Source organism: Lissotriton vulgaris, chromosome 9 (genome assembly GCF_964263255.1).
Source record: "Lissotriton vulgaris chromosome 9, aLisVul1.2, whole genome shotgun sequence".
NCBI lineage: Eukaryota > Metazoa > Chordata > Amphibia > Caudata > Salamandridae > Lissotriton > Lissotriton vulgaris.
Genome location: NC_141697.1, coordinates 561136265 through 561149267, shown reverse-complemented (window position 1 = coordinate 561149267; position 13003 = coordinate 561136265). Strand labels below are relative to the sequence as shown.

The 13003-nt window shown below is 45.0% G+C and overlaps 1 protein-coding gene across 2 annotated transcripts in view; it reads right to left on the bottom strand.

The window, feature by feature from the left end:
• Positions 1-13003, bottom strand: part of MAP4K2 (mitogen-activated protein kinase kinase kinase kinase 2) — a 348117-nt gene that overhangs the window by 25650 nt on the left and 309464 nt on the right. The gene's annotated exons all lie outside the window — the stretch shown is intronic.

Genomic DNA, 13003 nt, shown 5'->3' with positions numbered 1-13003 from the left:
TTGGAAATTTTTGTTATCTGATTCCTTGGAATTGGTTTCTCCACCAGTCAAAAAAAAAAAAACGAAACAACTTCCACAAGTAAAACACATGCTTTCGGCAATCCAGCAAATAAAAGTGAAACTAAATCGAAAGTTAAAAAAGGAGCAAAAAATGTGGGGGTGTCAAATTCGCTTGGGGGGCACCCATATGGCTCACATGCTCAAAAACATTAAATCTGGAAAATCTTTTTTAAAACTGCATGGTAAAATGGACAGCAATGAACACCAACTGATGTCAGAGATTGAACTAGTTAAAAATGATGTTATGCAACTATTAGAACTGGTTTCCGAATCATTACCGACAAAGGTACCGAATAAAACACTCAGCAAAAAAACATCATCTGAGATACAGAAAGAAGGATGTGGGACTCAAATCACAGCGGGCAAAAAAGCATCCAAGACCTATGCCTTCTGTACCATCACCTCGGAATGACTTGTCACTAGGTCACTCAAAAAGAACGGAAAAAGACGGTTTTGTTAATTTAGCAACTACAACTACAGTAAATAAGCTGGAAACGATAGAAGGGCCAAAACTATTAACTAATGACACTGTGGAAGTTCTGCATTTACCGCCACAGGTGACCCCCTATGTGATTGTTTTGAAAAATTTACCTAAAACTAGGGGAATCAAAAGGGAGTGATATGACACATTAAAAAAATCAGGTTGTGCCCTGGATTTCTATTAAGTTTAAACTCAATATTAACTTAAAACAACAAAATATTATAATGTTGAGAAGAGTGAGTTGGCTAGGGAGCTCAAGGAAAACATGTCAGGGAGATTGTGTGGTAGTTAATTTTCGTAGCAGGGAACTGGTAGGAAATTTGTTAGATATTTTATGTAATTCCTCAGCAGAATCCACTGCACATTCGGGTGATCACATCACCGCTGTTCCACTTGGATATTTCTGTAGACCAGAAAAAGAGCATTGTTACAATGACATTAACAACTCGGGAAAGTATGATGTAATGGGGATTTCCCCTACACCTAACAGATATACCCGACTAAGTAGTTGTAGCGATGTAGATTGACAGGTGATGGATATTATTGGGCTACCATCAAATAGTCAGAAAATCCCTTCTAAATATAACAGAATACAGCATGATGGGTATTTATACTATGAAAAGGATGGCTGGACTATTGTACAAGAGGATTGTGCTAGCCAACGACTCTGTGAACAGAGGTTTCCAGATTGTGAAAAGGAAGCAAGGAGTACCACACAAGAGGATGGTGTTTGTCACCCCCCTCAAGGAAATGTATGTATAATGTTGTGGAATGCGGCAGGGGTAAAAAATAAATTAAATGATGAGGAATGGCTAAAAAAAAATTGAGAACTGTGCTTTAATTCTGCTCCAAGAAACGTGGCATACTGAATAATTTTTTGGTGCTGCCGCCCTGCGTTGCAGAGCACAGCACTGCTCGCACAGGCGAGAGCCCTTTTGTCTGGGGTTTGAAAACGGACCCTGGTATCGCACACGCTTGTGCGAGTGCTTTTCCTATAGGGTTCCGCTATTGGGCTTTGTTTGTGTGTTTCTTTTAAACAGAGCATGCAATAGGCCAACAACAGGCGCATTGCTCCGCCCATGGCCAGTTGGTGTCTGTTACTCGCACCAAAGCCCATATGTTTTCAACTATTGTGTCCAGACACTGGCGCGATAATGGAAAACATATGGCTCGCAGTGGCGCACCACTCCCTGGCTTGTTTTTTTTTTTACAATAGCGATCACTTTCGCAATCACTTTCAGTGCCGTTTGTTCTTCTATGTCCCTGTCTGTGTCTATTAGTCCTCAGTACCTTTTTGACTGCATCCCTCCGCACTGAGGCTCGCCCCTATCTATGCCTGTTTCACTGAACTCCATCTACAGCGCTCTATCTCACTATGTACACCCGTCTCTTGGCACCCATCATGTTGTGTGTTTCACCACCTATCTTTGTGCTTCTTTCACTATATCCACCACTTCCCATTCTTTCCCGGTTGTCTTTCGATCAGTGCCCAACTCTCTTCCAGTTTGTCTCTTTCTTTTGTTCACCTTTCTCTCTTTTGCTTACTTTGCTAACCTAACTTCATATTTTCTCTGTGCCATCTCCTGGTTTGAATTTCCCCCCTTTGACCTTCCCAGACTCAATCAGTTTATACGGGCCTATCCATTACATTTCCCTATCTGCGACCATCTTTCACAGTCCCCTCTTAATCTGTGTGCAAAACAGCAATGTTGTCTGTAGAAGAGAGCGGCACACTTCCGATGGGTTAAGCCTCCAGGCCTTCAGCCTCAGAGGGCAGCCCGCAGCAGCTCAGAACTTATTAGACTAACAGTTGTTGTCGCCTATTCGCGTTCTGTTGAAAATATCATTTATTTTAAACAAAGACTGAGAAAACGCAACATTTTCAATTAATATAAAAGACCCTCGCCTTCCCAGCACACCATAAGCAGAATCCTGTGAATGGAACACCTATGACATGCCAAGCCCCCCAATATAATGTCACAAGGGCCAGGGTACGTGCAGGGTGGAGGAGTGACGGGGACCACGCTGCAGTAGAGAAAACGAGAGGCCCTTGATGGTGAAGAATGCCCGGTCATCTGTTAGGTTCTTCGAGGGATCATTCAGTTTTATTACAGGACATTTTTATTAAACCTGTTGCCTTGCCTGACCCCTCATTTAACTGGAACAAATGGAATCACCTATAAACCGACGACGTATGATGATGACAAGTTGTGAGTCTCCATTTTGACGTGTTCATGGTATGAAAGGCTTGTAACCAGGCAGCTGCAGCATTGCACGCATGGACACCAAACAGGGAGGACCGCCGGGCCAGTGAGGTAACGAAGTTGCGGGGGGCCTATCGAGCTCCAAAAAGACAGTGGTGGGTGAAGGGGCACAAGGTGAGTAAATAAACCAAAGGAAAAGTGAACTCAAAACCGACCTGAAAACAAACTTAAAACTGACTTTGAAACTGGATTGAAACTCCAATTCCCTATCCTTTCCTTCTGATCAACTTCCCTGCCTACCCTCTCTTCCCTGCCCCCACCCCTCCCCAGTTCTCCTTTTCCCTTTCTTTCCCTTGCCTGTTGTTTTCTATTCTCTTCCATCTTGTTTCTATTCCCTTCTGATTTTTCCTTCTCTTCCGTCTCTTCCTATCTCTTACTCTCCCCCTTTCTTTCCATTTCCATTTTCTTCCATTACTTTCTTACCTACTTCTACCCTTTCCCCTTCTGTCACCCACTTCCTCTCTTTATCCGTGCCTTTCCTTTTCCTTTCCCTTCTCTTCCCTCTGCCCTGCCTTCGCTTCCTTTTTTACTTCTATTCCGTCATGTTCTTTTTTATCCCCTCCCCTCTCCTCACTTCCCTTCCCTCCTTTGCTTCCCTTTTCCATCCCCTACCCTTCCCATCCCCTCAACCATTCATTTTCTTCCCTTCCCCACCTCCTTGCCTTCCCAATCCATTCCCATCACCACCCCCCACCCTCCACTTCCCCTCTTCCTTCTGCTTCCTCCTCCTTCCCCCTACCCTCTCCTCCTACAATACCCTTCCTATCATTTACTCTCCCATTCCCTACCTTTCTCTCATCTTCCCTTCTGTTCCTTTCCCTCCCCTCCCATTTATCCTCCTCCTCCCCTTCCCTTCCCTTCCACTCCCTTCCCATCCCCTTAGACCCCCTCCTTTACGTTCCCTTCTCTCGCCCTTCCCTTCCATGCACTTCCCTTCTGTTCCCTTCCCTCCCTCATCTATTTCTCTTCCCCACCCTAATCCCCTCCCCACCACATGCAATCCCATCACCCTTCCCCTTTCCCACTTCCTATTTCACCCCTTCCCTTTCCTTTCCCCTTTCCTTCTCCATCACCTTCCTTCCTTTCTCCATCCACCTCCCCCTTCCCCTTTCCTATCCCTGACCTACCAGCATATTTCACCCTTTGCCTGCCCATTCCCCTTTACCATCCCCTCCACTTCTTCCATTCCCTTCCCTTCCACTTCCCTACCCTTCCCTTCCATTAATTTCCATTCCTTTCCCCTTCTTACCCACCTTCCTCTTTAACGCTCCCCCTCCACCCCACCCCATCCCTGCCTTCACTTCCCACCCTTCCATTCCCTACTTTTCCCCTTCCCCTTCCCATCTCTCCCACTCCCATACCTTTCCTTTCTTGCCCGCCCCTTCCCTATCCCCACCCTCTCTTATCCCTTTTCCCTTCCCCTCATCTTCACTCCCTTCTCTTTTCCTCTCCTTCCATTCATTTCCTTTCCCTCTTGTTCGCTTTGCTTCCCTCCCAGTCAGCCACCCCGCCTTTTGCTTTCCTTACCCTTATCCCTCATCCTTCCCTTTCATTCCCTTCCCCTATTCCTCACCCATTCTTTCTCCTTTCCCTTCCCCTTGTTATTTCACCTCCCCTTCCCCTCCTGTCCATTCTTTTGCCTCCTGTGATCCACTATCCCTATCCCTCACCTTTTCGTTTCCTTCCATTCCCCATCCTTCACCCGTTAGAGGCGGCAGACCCAGAAGCAGAGGTCAGCCTGGGACCAGGGTTCAATTCCCGACGAGGCAGGGTACGGAACCAATGTCAGCGGGCTCGATAAATCTTGCCTCGGTGCCTCTCTAACCATGGGTCCCACGCTGCAACTCTGGGCAATAGCTTGCTTAATCTCCACAACGGCCCCCTCGCTGCCGGGGATGCCTGGCTTCACCTTGGGGATGCCCAATAGGGACCATCTCAGAGGGAAAGCCAGGACGGGTTCCCCAGCGGCACACAGCGCCAAGAAACCCTGGGGTGAACGTGCGCTCTACAAATTCATACTAACATAACATAACATAACATAACATTCCACTTCACCATCCCTTCCCTCTCGCTCCCACTTCCTCTTCCTACCCTTTCAGTATCTTCCATTCCCTTTCTCCTTAACCACTCCCCCTCCCCTCTCCCTACCCTTTCTCCTCTTCTTCTCATCCCTAGCCTTCACACTTCCTTAAAACCTTCACTTCCCTTCCCCTCTCTGTCTCTTCTCATCCCCTCCCCTCCTCTTCCCTCCAGACTACCCCACCCATTGTGTGTGTGGTTGTGGTTTTGTGTGTGTGGTTGTGGTTGTGTGTGTGGTTGTGGTTTTGTGTGTGGTTGTGGTTGTGTGCGTGGTTGTGTGTGTGGTTGTGTGTGAGGTTTTGTGTGTGTGGTTGTGTGTGTGTGTGGTTGTGTGTGTGTGGTTGTGTGTGTGTGGTTTGTGTGCGTGTGGTTGTGTGTGTGGTTGTGGTTGTGATTGTGTGTGTGTGGTTTTGTGTGTGTGGTTGTGTGTGTGTTTGGTTGTGTGTGTGCTTGTGTGTGGTTGTGGTTGCGTGTGTGTGGTTGTGTGTGTGGTTGTGTGGGTGGGTGTGTGTATCGTTGTGTGTGTGTGGGTGGTTGTGTGTGTTTGTGGGGGTGTGTGGGTGTGGTTGTGTGGGTGTGTGGTTGTGTGTGTGATTGTGTGTGTGGTTGTGTGTGTGTGCGTAATGTAATCCATTGAAGTTGCGTGTTGGGAGCAATTAAATTAGGCTCAATACCAATTTGTATAGTTGGTAGGCATTGACGAGCAGAGTAAATACGTGGTTGTGCACGGAAGAGACTACAAAGTTTGATACCAATAAGTTTATTTATAAGACTGATAATAATAAGACTATTTTGATGCAACTAGAAAAAGTTTGCACACCATGATAATTTACATTTGGATTCAAACGAAAGTGAAAGTGATCGGACAGAGGCAGAGGGGAAAGCACGGGAAACAAGCATTTGCAATGCAAAAGGTCTCGCATTATTAAAGTTTGAGCTATTGGTGTTGCATTATTTAGCAATGACAATAGCTCAAACTTTAATAATGCGAGACCTATTGCATTGCAAATGCTTGTTATAAATGGCTACCAAACTATATGTACTCATGCTACACCATCTAGAAAGACCCGAGCAAAAGGTGGCTTAGCAGCCGCAATTCCAGGATCCTCTCCCCTCACTCTAAAAAAATCATATATCACGTCACAATTTTTTCAATTATTTTATTTTAAAGTTGAGGGGAAACAGTCCATTGTTGTAATTAATTTCTATAATAACATTTTTGACAATACAAAATCTAAGGTAATAAATTCTCTAGAAGAGGATTTGGATGGTTTCCTAAAAGGGATGGGTGGTGATAAAATGCTTATCTGGGCTGGTGACTTTAATACTGAAAAATATAAAGCTATAGCAGGAGAACAATGTGGCTATCTTGATTATTATGGAGACCGAATCTCCCATTTTTACTATGACATTTATGGTGAAGCCATTAATTTTGCTATTCATAAATATAATTTAGTAATTATGGAATTAAATGATTTTGATGGACAGTCACCCTTCCAGACATTTATAGGTGCTAGATCGCCTTCAACTATTGACCATTTTATTGTCTCGGAACAATGTATCTCAGTACAATGTAGGGATCTAGTGGAATCCTTTACAGTTTGTGCAACCCTATTTAGCGATCACAATGACTTTGACACTTGATATGTCTCGGACTAAAAGAGGGAAGGCAGCTGATATTAACACAGAGACCCAAGATCACAACAGAGTCTCAATAAAATGTTCAGGTGTAAACCCTTCTTTGTTTATGGATTATCTTATTGGGAAAAAACAGTATGATACCTGCCTAGATAGTTCTTCTATTAATTCGGATATTATTGGCGCCTTTTCTAATATTATTATTGAAATAGCGGACAATTTAAAAATAAAACAAAAGAATAAAGTCCATAACCAAGAACCTAGATGGTTTAACCAGGAATGTTCAAGGTTAAATAAGGAATTAAAAATCACCTTAAATACAAAACCCAGGAACAATTCTGAAATAAGTAACCTAAGAAGAAAGTATAAAACTGCTCTGAACCTTAGGAAAGCTGAGATCCGAGAAAAGGCCTGGGACAAATTAATAAAAGCGGCAACAACTCATGATACAACCCTATTTTGGAAAACCATTAACTAGCCTTTTTTTTTTTTATATTTCAGTGGTAACGACAGATGTTTTAGTTCCATTAGAGGAATGGATAATGCATTTTGAGGGTATTTTTAACCCAGGAGGTGCCATAGTTATGCAAAAGGATAAAAGTAACTTTATTACAGTTGAGCCTGTTGGGCTACCCCGGCTAACCCTAGAAAAAATTAAAGGGCCACTTAATAAAAGTGCCACTGGTAAAGCCGCCGGACCCAATGGGGTCCCAATTGATGTCTTTAAGTATGATATCGAATTTTGGTCACCTATTCTACTGAACTTCTTTAACGCAATCTTTGATGGAATGCTACCTACATCCTTTGGTTGAAAGTATAATAGTTACCATATTTAAAAAAGGGGACAGAGGGAATGCTAAGTGCTATCGTCCCATATCTCTCCTTGACTCTACCTCCAAATTGATGGGGAGAGTCTTGCTGGGAAGATTAGAAAACAGGGCCTCTGAGAATAACATACTACCAGATGCCCGGTATGACTTTAGGAGAGGTATTGGGACGATAGAACAATGTGTAAACTTGGATAGCAAAGGGAGGGTCCTTATACCTTTGCTTTGTTGATCTCACCAGTACCTTTGACCTGGTAAACCACGATAAACTGTGGCAAACACTGGTTGAGCTAGGCGCCCCCAAAGATATTGTTATTTACTTGTCCCAGATTTATATCTTTTACTATCCAGAGTTCGGTTTGGTATAAAGGGAGAGTGCACGCTGGACTTTAGGGAAACTCGGGGGATAAGACAGGGGTGTGCCTTAGCTACCCTTTTATTTTCATTATATATAAATAATATTGACCCTTTTTTGAAGAACCTAAAAACCGATGGCCCAAAGGTAGGTGCTCGTCCCACCCTTCATGTGGAGAATTCCGTCCTTACTTCAAAGACGACAAATGGTCTGCAATGTTTGATAAAAAAAGTGCACTTTCATGACTGAAAAGGATTTAAAGTTGAACCTAACAAAATCTTTTGTCATGACCTGTGGTAAAAACAGAACAAGGATTAAAAAGCATTATGTGGGCGGCACTGTAATTGATAGAGCCTCTAGTCTTATGGGAAACATCCTTTAAAACGCGGTGTTTACAACGCGTTGTTTACACCGCACAACTTTTACGACGCAAGTCATTACTATGACTTGCGCTGGATGGCGCTCTTGCTTAAGGAATAGTTTGATTTTCTATTCCAGCACCTTCCCTACTGTTACATGGGCTGGAGTTGGAATAGAAAATAAATTAATCCTCAACCCAGCGCCCTCCAACGCAAGTCGTTGTAACGACTTGCGTTGTGAAAACCGCGTTGTAAAGTACTGCAATCAAAATGATCGCGTTGTACTGACGTACATCCAAGTTTTATGTATCTGGGCTTACTGTTTAACGAAAATGGTATATGGGGTTCGCATATTAATCTATCAAATTTAAAATTTACAAAAACAATAGAGGGTATATTTAGATTTTCTACAAAAATGGGAAATAAACCCATTAGGGAAATGCTCAACCTATATAGCAGCAAATCTATCACAACTGCATGCTATGGTGCAGCTCTATGGGGAAGAGCTAATATTGTAACCCTCCAACTACAAGAGAACAAGTTTTTAAAACACTTGCTAGCAGTTCCAAGAGAATTGTCTGTCCCCTATATTAGCGATTTTATAAGAACAGCTGGCCTTACTCTATGGCATCGGATATGGACGAGAGAAGAAGCAAGGTTTACTAAGAATATAATACTGGATTGTTTGGCTCTAGATAATAGCAGAAAAATACTGTGGCTTGAATATATTCAAACTTTACTAAAAAACTGTGATTTAACCCTAGAGTGTAAAGAACCGATGTCTATTATAGTAAAAAAGAGATGAAAACAAGGCTTATTACCGCCATTGATTTGGTAAGGGATGGTGAATCAAGTACGAAACAAAGTATTATCTCTTACTATGAGCGCCAACTTTTTATGGGCATACAACCCTATCTCATTAAAGTAAGAAACACCCAACATAGGTTCTTTTTAACAAGATTAAGACTCAGTACCCTACACTATCTAGTTGCATTCCCTAAGTCCAGGAAAAGGTATCATATTTCTAAATTGCCCATGTGATGGAAAATCTCCTCAATCCATGCTGCATTTTTTATTATTTTGTAATTTTTATAGGGACATTCGTAAACTTGTTTTGAAACCTCTCTTTTTAGCAAATAAATTATATCATTATAAACAAGCTTTTAATTTTATCTGTAGCTTGGAGAAAGATAAAAACATGAATGCTGCTTGCAATTTTATACAAATGTCGATTAAGAGAAGAAAGACCTACTCCTATTTAGAGGCTTTAACTTATGAACATTATGATGATTGAAGTTGGAGTTATAACGCCCTTTATCCCAAATGTATGCTATATGGAATTCAACGTACTATATGTACCTTCGAGATGTTTTTTAAGATTTATGATTTTAATAGATTTGAATGAACCTTTACTATATTGATTTCCTTGGATTATTAATTAAAAAATGGACTGTATTTTTGTAAATAATTGTGAGGATGTGCAAATAATATGTCTTTTTATTATTGTTATTAGATTTTTTCTTTTGGTCATATATAAGCTTTTTTGATTTGATTTGACCTAGGGAGTGTTGTGGCTTTCTTCAGGATATATAGTCATAGTATTTAGATGGTCAAGCCATCAATATGGACAATGTGCTGGTTTGGAAGTGCTCAATTGACAGAATTAGTGTCAGCTGAAGAGATAGACTTGGTTATTAAGGGAAACATGGATTCTATAGTACAAACGTCTCCTTTGCTTTAATGTTCTACAAAGGACCCTGGATCAACTTTTAAGTACTAACATTATCACAAAACCATCAAGTTTAGCATAGTGTTCAGCAGGACAGCAACAGGCCTTGAACATCCAAAAAACAGGAAACCAGCACTGAACATGCAGTTCGAGAAAGTCTTAGTTGTTTACATTGATCACCTTCTTTCATTTGTTTTTAGCTACACTTCTTCTATCCATTGTTTACAAAATGATGTTTTTAAATTGAAATCATTTTTATTAGCTCTCACTCGGGTGAGTAGCTCGGTACTGGCTAAGACACAGATATAATTGCATGTAAACAAGAGACTGTCATTTTATGTTTTGTGTTTGTTGTTCTCTTCTCTTTTTATTGTAACCTTATCTTTCAGAAAATTTAATAAAACAGGAAATAGTTTGTAATATTTTCAAGAATAAGTGCCAAGGGGGCGTGGCTAGCAGTCGTCGAGAATGGCCGCAGCCTAACCAAGCTCCTGCCTTCCCAGCATCTATCCTGCCCCATCCTAAGCCATCCACGACGAACAGTGGCACAGAAGTGAATGTGTCTTGATCCCGACTCCCCTGGGGAAAGTTTGACCCTCGGTGCGGCGGTAATGAGGTCCGATTTCGTCCCCTCCGATGAGGGACCTGCCTTTCAATGGCGGCCCCACGGAAGAGAGCGGGAGGCGAGACTAACATAGGCCCCGGCATCAGGGCCTGGAGGGTCGGGCCCGCTGCTGCGGACTCCGGGACCAGGAGATGGCAGTGCGGAGGCCCCCTACTATTGCACCAGCTGGGGTAGGATCGGGACTGGGATCCGACCAGGATGCCAGATTGACTTTTGCTTCTACGGCCGCACTTGGAGGCTTGCGGTGGGAGGAGCCTAGGGAGCACTAGCGGACACTGCCCGAGCCGCCTGGAGGGGAAATCGAGACCCCGGCTTGCGGCCCCTTCGTGAGTAGGGTGCGGGACAAGCGCTGCGGGAGTGCTGACTGTGGCGACTGCCAGGACTTTAAGCCAGAGAAGGTGCCCCGAGGGTCCTCATAAAGTACTGCTGCCCGAAGGAGAGGTGAGGGCTGAGGCCTCCTGGGCGAGTGTCGTCTGGCTGATAGGCCGCACGTACGGCCCGGTGGGCATGAAGGATTGAGGAATAGGGGAGTGCAGAGAAGGCCTGGGCGAGCTGTGTGGAGACTGTGCCAGTGTTGGATTGGCATACAGGCATTGTGGACATGCCGGGGAGATCCGGCGGAGGAGAATTTGTGGGAAGATTGGGGAGATAGTGGTTAACAGGATTGGAGCTGGGGCCCGCATGGTGAGCAAATCCCCTTGATGTGGAGGCAAATGGTAGGCGGTGTGAGTCGTCTCGACTTGAAGGAGGTGGGCCCTGAAGACTTTCTCCCACTTGAAGGCGCTGGTGCAGGAGACAATAGCTGGTATCACTTTATACGAGGAAATGGCGCAGAGAATGTTGCAGGTCTGAACTGCAGGGGCAGTGCCGGGACAATTTACCCTATTACGGAACTTGAGGCTGGATTGGTGCTGAGGTAGCTGGAGTCTGGGGCTGCGTGGGCGCTCCACTGTCTGGATTCTATTGCTGGAAACAGGGACTGAGATTGGTGACACCCCAGGGGAATTATGCATTTGAGTGGCCCGACCTGTGAGTGGTAAAGCCTCACGCAAAGGGTGAGGCAGAGGAGTGAGTCATATTGAGGAGCATTGCAGCAGGTGGAGGACCCCAGCCGGCATAGTGAGGCAGAGGAGTGCGTCATATTGAGGAGCATTACAGCAGGTGGAGGACCCCAGCCGGCATAACCAGAGCTTTGGAGCCGCGGTGCGGGGGTGCCCTGAGCCCCTACCTTGAGGACCGGGTGTTGAGGCGGTGGCATGGCGACGGGTGAGAGAGGTCCTAAGGTCAACGCCCAAAAACAGCTCACTAAATTTGCATGGGCCAAGACTGGAGAAAGAGGCGATTCGCCGCAATCTGAAAAGGATGGTGGGGCGCCTGCCACTAAACAGGGCCCGGAGCCCACTCTACATGACGTCATGGCAGCCATCAATGGGGTGCGGGCCTCGGTGGACTCGGTCACTGTGGAGGTCTCCCTGTTTAGAGCGGATTTTCGGAAAATGGACGAAAAGGTCAAGGAGCTCAAGATAGTCACTAGTGCCCTACAAACGGATACATGGGAACTCCAAACGCAAATGCTTGAAATGCAGAAGAAGCAGGAGAGAATGTCGCAGCAACTCGATGTCTACGAAGGCCGTGCCCACCATAACAACATCCAAATTTTAGGGGTCCCGGAGGGGGCGGCGGCAGACCTCTATGTGGAAGATCTCATCACGAAGCACCTCAAACCTAAGACTCTGTCCAGCTATTTTTCTATTGAGAGGGCTCATAGGGTACCAGGGGGCAGACCAAATCCAGGAGCGCCCCTGAGACCCCTTATTGCCAGGGTGTTCAACTACAGAGACAGAGATGGTATTCTGCAGACTGCGTGCTCCAGTCCGTCCCTAAAGATAGACAACTACAAGGTGGCCTTCTTCCAGGATTTCAAGGCCAAGGTTCAAGCCCAACGTTGCAGCTTTCTGGCGGTGAAGAGGGAACTACAAGATCGGGAAGTAAAGTACGCAATGATCTTTGTGGCGATGCTGAGAGTGGAGTCAGACGGCAAGTCGTGTTTTTTTGACTCTCCGGAGGCAGTATGGGAATGGATGGAAGGCTGGAGTACAGTGGGAAGCCAAAGACGAGACAGAGTGGACAGACCTGGTCAACACAGAGGGCTGCGGAAGGAGACAGTGCACAACGGGTCGATGGAGGAAGAAGGCCAGCTGAAGCAGAAGGGCTGACCGACCGGGGCGGCATGGAGGAAGAGCTCATGCCCACCCCAAAGCACAAGTAGGGGAAAGGGGGGAGAGGTGGAAATGCCCATCATGGAGGGACTTCCTAAAACAGTGGACATATTGCAATACAGCAGACTGATGGGTGTTATTGTTGCGACCTGAATGGGAATTGACAATATTCGCAAGTGGATGGCTAAAATACGAGTTAATTGTGAAGTGTACATGCGGGGAGGGGGGCTGGATCACCATGTGCAGTTTCGGGATTTCAGGGGGGGGGCAGGCATTCTGCCATGTTTGGGAGTGGGTAATTTTAAATCCACTGGCAGGGGGGCAGGGAGTGTGTTTGAAGGTACAATGTTTAAATGTGCAGCTGGGG